Below are 7,922 nucleotides of genomic sequence, written 5' to 3'. Positions count from 1 at the left end.
TCTATTTCACACCGTCTTTCTGTCGTGGCTACGAGGTAAAGCCAGCCCCACAGCGTGGCCGTGGTTGGAGCTGGTTCTGAGAGGGAGGAGGACAGACGGACGGGAGTGGCCATGACCTCACAGTCCCGGAGGAGGCTGCTGCACCCACATGGCCTGAGGACTGAAGTTTCCATCGTATGTCACGCAGCCACCGTGGCCGGCGCTGCTGCCCTGGAATGACGTTTAAAAGGGCGCGGAGCCCGGCGGGCAGGGTTCCGTGGCTGAGTCATCCTGCGAACCAGGAGGTCACAGCTCAGTCCTGGTCAGGGTTCACCCCAGGGTGCAGGCTCGATCCTCAGTGCGGGGCGTGCGGGAGGCAGCCGATCCCCGATTCCCTCTCACCACGGATGTTTCTGCCTCTCTATCTCCCACCTCTCTGAAATCAACGTTTCTTTTTTAAAAGGCACTGTGGCCCATCTAGAGAGCGGAGCATTACTCAGAGCTGAACAGAAATGAGCTGTGAAGCCGCGGAGACGTGGAGGGACTTCACCGGACATTCCCAATGACAGGTGCCAGCACCGCGCATCCCAATCTGGACGGGGGCAAGTACAAAGCTCGTGTCACCATCTCTCCGAAAGCACCGTGAGGGCCCCCCACAGGTGCCGCGCGCTCTGGGCCCCCGAGGGGCAGCCTCCCTGTGCCCTCAGGGCCTCCCAACACAGAAGCTCCGTGCGTGCTGTTCCCCCTGCCAGCCACGCTCGTCCTCGCCCCGCGGCTGCACTCAGACCCTGCCCCAGGACGGCACTACAGCCTCCAGCGCGGCCCTCCCGGGCCCTCAGCAGGACAGTGCGACTCACTGACGAGATCTATTTTCCCCAAGTTCCCTGTGGCAGTTCATTTCCACCCGCCAGAGCGCCCCCGAGGGTGTGGCCTTCCACCAGGAGTGCAGGGCGGAGGGCGGGGCTGAGGACGGACGCACCCGGGACCGCACCCCCAGGCGACCAGGCGCAGTTTCTCTCATGGAATTGGCCAGGAGGGGGCTTTCATGACAACACGCATCCTCGCAAGGGCACGGCGGGCACGTAAGCCCTGGGAACGGTGAGGTGGCAGGAATGTTCTGAAAAGCGAGCAGCAGGTCGCTGTATGCCGACGAAGGGACTCAGCCAGAGTCGCCGCCTGTGTGCGTGGGGATGTCCTGCCTCCGGGCCCAGCAGCGGAGAGCCAGCCACCGCAGGAGAAGACCACGCAAACCCCAGTGAATGTCACGTTCGCCCCATCCAGCAGAGCAAAACTCGAGGGTGCCTTTCTCTCAGAGGTGCTCGCAGCGAGTACCGAGGGACACTGAGACCCAAGAACCTCATAAGGCGGGGCTGATGGGAAGCCAAGGCTGTAGGCTCCACCCTGAAACTCCACCCCTTCCAAGCTGAGCACAGAGCTTTTGCAATTTTTCAAGTCTAGTCGAATAAGGCTGTCTCCTGGCATGGATACAGCTGATCCTCACAGCCAATTGGCCTGGACGTCAACTCCTCCCACTGATACCAACAACAATCAAGACTTAACTATAACAAGGCTGTACACACACTCCACAAAGGGGTGCACCAAGAGTGTCCATCCCAGGTAACTGGGGAGGCCGAGCCACTGGCCCATATAGGACACTTAGCACACAAAGCCACCCTACCAACTCAGGGAAGCAGCGAAAATAAAAAAACGAGGAAACAGATCTTAAACGAAAGAAATGGAGGAGAACAAAGGACTGGATATAGAGTTCAAAACCATGGTTATAAGGTTTTTCAATAATTTCTAGAAAAGACAGATAAATTTAGCAGACCCTAAAGCACATGTGTCAAACACAAGGCCCGCGGGCCAAATCCGTCCCGCCAGGCCTTGCAATGTGGCCCGCACCGCGCTGTCATCACTGCACTCCGCTGCGTTTCCATCACAATGACAGTTTATGACTGTTCAGTAAACCATTCGGCCCGCGATTTAGGCTGGATTTTAGATTTTGGCCCCTTCTCTGATTGAGTTCGACACCCCTACCCTAAAGGATATGAGAGAATATAGAAAAGGACCAACTAGAAATTAAACATACACTGACTGAAATAAAAAATATTATACAGACACCCAACAGCAAACTAGAGGAATGCAAGAATCAAGTCAAATATTTAAAATACAAAGAAGCAAAAATTACTCAACCAGAAAAGCTAAAAGAAAAACGAATCCAAAAATTTGAAGATAGTGTAAGAAGCCTCTGGGACAACTTCAAGCGTACCAACATCAGAATTATGTGGGTGCCAGAAGAAGAGAGAGAACAAGATATGAAAACCTAGTTGAAGAAATAATGACTGGAAACTCCCCCCACCTGGTGAAAGAAATAGACATACAAATCCAGGAAGCGCACAGAGCCCCAAACAAAAGGAATCCAAAGAGGACCACACCAAGACACATCATAATTAAAATTCCAAGAGCAAAAGACAAAGAGAGGATATTAAAAGCAGCAAAAGAAAAACAGTTAATTACCTACAAGGGAACACCCATACGATTGTCAGCTGATTTGTCAACAGAAACTAGCAGGCCAGACAGGAGTGGCAAGAAATAGTAAAGTGATGAATAGCAAGAACCTACAACCAAGAGTACTCTACCCAGCCAAGCTGACATTTAGAATTGAAAGTCAGCTAAAGAGCTTCACAAATAAGAAAAAGCTAAAGGAGTTCATCAATACCAAACCAATATTATATGAAATGCTGAAGGGTATTCTTTAAGAAGAGGAGGAAGAAGTAAAAGGTAAAGATAAAAATTATGAACAACAAATACATTTCTATTAACAAATGAATCAAAATATCAAATGAATTAAAAATCTGATGAACAGAATAAACTGGTGAATATAATAAAATCAGGGGCATAGAAAGGGAGTGGACTGACAACTCTCAGGGGGAAAGGGATATGGGGGTGCGGGAAGAGACTGGACAAAAATCGCACACCTGTGGATGAGGACAGTGGGGGGAGGGGGTAAGGGAAGAGGGTGGGATGGGAACCAGGTGGAGGGGAGCTATGGGGGGACAAAGAGGAACAACTGTAATAATCTGAACAATAAAGATTTACTGAATTAAAAACAAACAGTGTTTGCAGGAAATGATGATAAACCTATGAGAACACAGGATGATCAGATGACAACTAAGACATGAAGCCATGTGAGGTGACCGGCAGGGGTGGCAGGTTTCCTTTTCCCACCGATGTCCTTCCACAGCCCTGAGGTTTCCCACCAAAACCAATCCCACCACACCCGGCTTCCACATGACCACACCTCCCCTCAGCGTGCACCCCAGCGCAGGCCCGGAGCAGAGGGCCGGGGGCTGGGCTCGGGGACAGCTGGGAGGGCTGCCTGGTGCCGGGACCGGGACCCCCCGCCAGGCCACCTCCACTGCCAGCCTGTCTTCTTCCTCTTTAACCAACGAGCTGGGATCCCGCAGCCCTCCCCGGAGGCGTAGGGGCAGGGCAGGAAGGAGGCTGGTCCGGGGCATCTCGCCTTCCCTGCCCCCACACCAGCGGGTGCAGGCCAGGTGGCAGGGAGGAGCCGGGCTCTGCGAGCCGCACGCGGAGGCACCAGGCGCGGCGCAGGCCCCCCGCCCCTCCCGGCCGAGCTCTGGCACGGGCGGCCACACCCCTGCGTGCTGGTCAGTGGCCAGGACGGAAGCCCAGGAGGCGTGGGAGTCCCCCTGGGAGGTCCGCACTCCGCTGGCAAGGCGAGGAGGACGGGTAATGATTAACGCCCACAGGAGCGGACAAAGACAGCGCCCCGGTCCCCGGCCCCGGCAGGGTGACGCAGCCACCCACCGGAGACCGCCGCTCTGCCCCCTCCACCCTCCGTGCCCAGAGGAGGGCAGGCCGCCGGCTCGACCCACAGCCAGGCCCGGGTCCCGCTCAGAGCCCCGCTGCAGACTGAACCGGCATCCCTCACCAGCCGCTGAGCGCAGGGACCTCTGAGCCCACGGAAAAGGGGCCCCGTGCGGGGAGCGCGTGGGGAGCTAGATCATCTGGAACATTCCAGCGGGAGGCACAGGTGAGGAAGGTGCTCAGACCCCGCCTCGCCGCTGGCCCCTCACCACGCGGTGCCTCTGAACACCCAGACCCGGGGTGCTGGGCGGCAGCCGTGGCCTCGCACAGACACGCCCCCGGGACACGCTGGACACGGCAGAGAGCAGGCCCCTTCCAAAGCTGCCGCCAGGAGATGCAGGCACAGCTGCCGTCACTCTGCCTTTCCAGACGCGGGGTTTGTACCAGAGTCAGGGGAACAGACCATGGAGGTGTCCCACGGCCCTCCAGCCTGACCCTGACCTGTCCCTCCCGAGCACGGGGCTCACACACAGCACAGCTCCACCCCGCAGCCCCGGAGCAGGGCTCCGGACCGGCTGCCGCCCCGGTGCCGCCCCCAATGCCACCGGGGGCCGCCTGGGGCCGCCGAGCCAGCGAACCGACGTCGTCCAGCCCAGACAACCTGCAGGCCGCGGTGCAGGTGCCGAGGCCGGAGACACACACAGGCCGGCTGCCGGCACGCTGGCCGGGGCCTCCACGTCCTCGGGGAGAGAAGGTGAAAGCAAGAAGAGAGAGAGGTCACAGTTCGGTTCCCGGTCCAGGCACCTGCCTGCATCGCAGGCTTGATCCCGGGGGGGGAGGGGGGAGGGGGGAGGGTGCAGGAGGCAGCCGGTCCTTGATTCTTTGTCATCACTGATGTTCCTATTTCTCTCTCCCTCTCTGAAATCAATAAAAATTGATTGAAATCTAGCCAGACAAGTGCTGACGAGGAAGCACTTGGAATCTAAACTCCAGCAGGCGCCAGACACAGAGCTTCTCACGGCCAAGGTGAGGCGGCCTCAGAGTCCGTCCTGCAGACCCGGCGGGGCCGGGAGCCGGGAGCCGCATCGCTAATGTGTTCCCACAGGAGGCCTGTCCGCCGGCCGGGGACCCGCTGAGAATCGCCAACAGCAATAAGGCATCTCATTCACACAGGGCAATTCTACTTTTGGATAAAGAAAACAGTGGTGATCAAACTCTCTCCATCTTTATGATGTGCCCAGTTTTACATAGATTTGGGATGCAGACACAGATCCACGGCTGGAACAAGGTGTGGGCTTGTGTCCGCCCATGGCCCACCAGCTGGTACCACGTCCCTCCAGCTTCTGCCTCACGTGACCGGCTGACCTTCGTGAACAATGGGAGAGTCTTTGCCTGGACTCTGATCTCATCCTTTCAGAAATGAGAAGTTTCATGAACCACACACTGGGTTTCTGCAAGTCTCTAAGTTCTGACAGGTGTGTGCTTTCTTTAAAAAATAATGTTTAAGCCGGCCGACATGGCTCAGTGGATAGAGCGTTGGCCTACTGTCAGAAGGGTCCCAAGTTCGATGCTGGTCAAGGTCAGGTACCTCGGTTGTAGATCCCCTGGCCCTGGTCGGGGTGCATGCAGGAGGCAACCAATCGACGTCTCTCTCTCATATCGATGTTTCTCTTTGTCTCTTCCTCTCCTTTCTGCTGCTCTCCCTAAAAGTTAATGGAAAAATATTCTCAGGTGAGGATTAACAAAAAAAATAAATAAATAAAATTAAAAAAATGGTGCTTGGACCCGGCTGGTTCGATTCCCAGTCAGGGCACAGGCCTGGGATGCAGGCTCCATCCTGTGTGGGGCATGCAGGAGGCAGCCGATCCACGATTCTCTCTCATCGTGGATGTTTCTCGCTCTCCCTCTCCCTTCCTCTCTGAATTGATAAAAACCTACCGTATTTTCCGGCTTATAAGACGACTTTTGAAACGAAAAAAAGTCAACCGAAAATTGGGGGCAAAAGACCAAAATTGCACAAAAATTACCTGCAGATCTTGACGGCAAAGTAAGTCTCTTCTTTGAAGTGGTGGGTAGTCTTATACAGCGAATATAGGCCTAAACCTATGTTTTAACGGTAAAATTAGGGGGTCGTCTTATACGCCGGAAAAACATGATGTTTTAGAGTTTTGTCAGGGTCCGTCCTCTCCTTTGCTGGGACTCTGGCGGGTGGGGGACTCGGGGAGTCCTCCTCTCCCCCCGAGGAAATCCACACGGAGGAGGACCCGGCCTTTCCGGGCACATTGCCGAGGACGGTGCCAGGACGCGCGGCCACCCGCCCTCCTGCTAATGGACAGCAGCCCCGCACCAGACACAGCTCTACCATCACCTCCAGCCCCGCCAGTGAGAGTCACAAAGCCACGCGCGTGACCAGCACGCCCGGCGGAGAAACAACAGCAAAACCGCACCTGTTTCCCTACCCGAGCCCGCAAAGCCCTGGACGGAACAGGACACACATCCCGCGTCCTCTCACACAGGCCGCCTAGCCGCCAGCGGGAGGTTCCGGCGGGGCACCGGGGAAGGCTGCAAGACCCCATTGCCGGGGAGGAGTGGGCCAGGCTGAGCCGGGTTGGAGCCGGGCCCACGGAGGCCCCACGCAGGACCAGCGGCCCCAGGCACCAGGCTGCACCCACGGCTGCGGGCGGAGCGGCCAGGGTCTGGAGTCCCGCAAATGTAACGTAAACAAACACACTGAGATGCGGGCACTGAATGCATTTGTTGCGGAAGGATAACAAGATGTTTGTGTGTGTGTTTTAACTTAGAAAATAAACCGAGTCCCAGTTCCCAAACCAACCGTAACTGAGCTTACGCCCTCTCATCTGGGACCAGGCCGGCGTGCTGGGGTGAGGGGAGCACCGTCCGAACCATGCGCCCCACCCCCCACCCCCAGGGCAGAGGGGACCAGCACGCAGGCTCCCGTGGGTCCGCACCAGCGCCCCCGGCTGCGGCCCCCGCTGTGCGGCCCACGCTGAGAGCAGGTGGGACCACAGGCCCACACGGCAGCCGGAGAAGGCCCTGCAGACGCTGCGCTGGATTGGGAAAGAGCCTGTGTTTAGGCTCCAAGGCTGGGTTCTGTCCTGAAACCAGTGACTGCGCTGTCGTTGAGGCATCAATGAGGTTCCAGGTGACAACACGGACCAGGCAGCCGCGTGTGTGGTTCAATCCCCGCCCCATGCCCTTCACCTCTGGGCACAGCCGTGCGAACAGAGGCTGGCGGGGATGGAGCTGAGAAGCAGGGCCCAGGGACAGGCAGGCCAGCCTGAACGCCTGAGCAGACCCCGTGCTCGGAAAGGGCGGCCCCCCAATGTATCATCGCTGGGGCGTCCTCTGAGTCTCCCCCAAAGGCAGGAATGCCCCTCCAGAGAGCAGGCGGGTGCGGGAGAAAAGGGAGGGCAGAGGTCCTTAATCCTGTATATTCTACGTGGCTTCAAAATCTGAACAGAAAGTGGCCTGGCTCAGTGGGTAGAGCAATGGTCTACTGACTGAAGGGTCCCAGGTTCGATTCCAGTCAAGGGCACATGCCTGGGTTGCAGGCTTGATTCCCATTGTGGGGTGTGCAGGAGGCAGCTGATCAGTGATTCTCTCTCGTCATTGATGTTTTTATCTCTCTCTCTCTCCCTTCCTCTCTGAAATCAATAAAAATATATATTTTTAAAAACCACATTTGAGGCGGATGCTGGCTGAGAGGGTAAATGATCAAACAACACGCCACCTCTCGAGCTTGGGAATTACTGAAAACTGGCCAACAGCCGTCATCACTTCTCAGTAACAGTCTAATGAGCCCGTTTATCTCCTTATTTTTCCCCAAGAAGCAATTTGGGACGTGTGTTCTCATTCCTAGTCCTACTGCCCTGCCGGAAGGAGACGGAAGTGACACAGGAGCCAGAACCAAAGCAGGACAGGGCCAAAGGGGGAGGGCTCTCCGCCGCTGGGGGCAGGGCCACCTCAGACGGTCCCGAGTCCGACCGCCTCCCTCTGCTCCCAGCAGCAGGCAGACTTACGTGCGGGGCAAGCCGAAGAGAAACCTCACCAACCAATATGGCTTCTAATAACGAGCCTGGAGCCTGCCACGT

The sequence above is a fragment of the Pipistrellus kuhlii genome, unplaced genomic scaffold, assembly GCF_014108245.1.
Source record: "Pipistrellus kuhlii isolate mPipKuh1 unplaced genomic scaffold, mPipKuh1.p scaffold_m20_p_21, whole genome shotgun sequence".
Classification (NCBI taxonomy): domain Eukaryota; kingdom Metazoa; phylum Chordata; class Mammalia; order Chiroptera; family Vespertilionidae; genus Pipistrellus; species Pipistrellus kuhlii.
Note: the sequence above shows the minus strand (reverse complement) of the source record.